This window comes from Rhincodon typus, chromosome 24 (assembly GCF_021869965.1).
Source record: "Rhincodon typus isolate 14 chromosome 24, sRhiTyp1.1, whole genome shotgun sequence".
Taxonomy (NCBI): Eukaryota; Metazoa; Chordata; class Chondrichthyes; order Orectolobiformes; family Rhincodontidae; genus Rhincodon; species Rhincodon typus.
Genome location: NC_063355.1, coordinates 45,054,517 through 45,055,239, shown reverse-complemented (window position 1 = coordinate 45,055,239; position 723 = coordinate 45,054,517). Strand labels below are relative to the sequence as shown.

The 723-nt window shown below is 51.2% G+C and overlaps 1 protein-coding gene across 1 annotated transcript in view; it reads right to left on the bottom strand.

Annotated features, from left to right (window-relative positions):
- The window catches only part of LOC125486014 (adhesion G-protein coupled receptor D1-like), a 6,454-nt gene that overhangs the window by 4,168 nt on the left and 1,563 nt on the right, over positions 1-723 (bottom strand). The window lies entirely within an intron of this gene.

The window sequence follows — 723 nt, the reverse complement described above, 5'->3', positions numbered from 1 at the left end:
ATTCCTCCCTCGGTATTATTCCTCCCTCGGTATTATTCCTCCCTCGGTATTATTCCTCCCTCGAGATTCTTCACCAACGACATTCAATCTGTGATCCCCAGGGTTTGGCCCCACACCAGAAACAAGTAGAAAACACAAGAATATCCTTTACAGTCACTTATGCTCCGGTACAGAAGTATGGGAGTACAGTGAAAAGTTTTTATAATGGCTGCCTTTTAATGGGACAAATACGTAGGTACAGATCTTACAGAGTAAAGAAAAAGTGCTCTTACACAAAGAGGATTAAAGGAAAGCATAAGCAGTACTTACAGACATAGTTACAACATAGTGAAAGGGTTTTAAATTAGTCCAATACCAGCAGCACAGCGTGTGGTACCAGGCCCAAATCCAGCAACTGTCCCACATTGTTCTAGCCTCCAGTCCACTACTCACCAGCACTCAGCAGCAACAAGGTAACTCACGCTCTACCAGGATTTGTACCTCAGCCCCTCCGTCGCTCCGGGAGTCAGCCCCTCCGTCGCTCCGGGAGTCAGTCCCCTATTGCTCCGGGAGTCAGTCCCCCCCCGCTCCTCGAGTAATTCCCCCCCCGTCACTCTGGGAGTCACTCCTCTATCACTCCGGGAGTCAGTCCCCCATCGCTCCGGGAGTCAGTCCCCCATCGCTCCGGGAGTCAGTCCCCTATCGCTCTGGGAGTCAGTCCCCTATCGCTCTGGGAGTCACTCC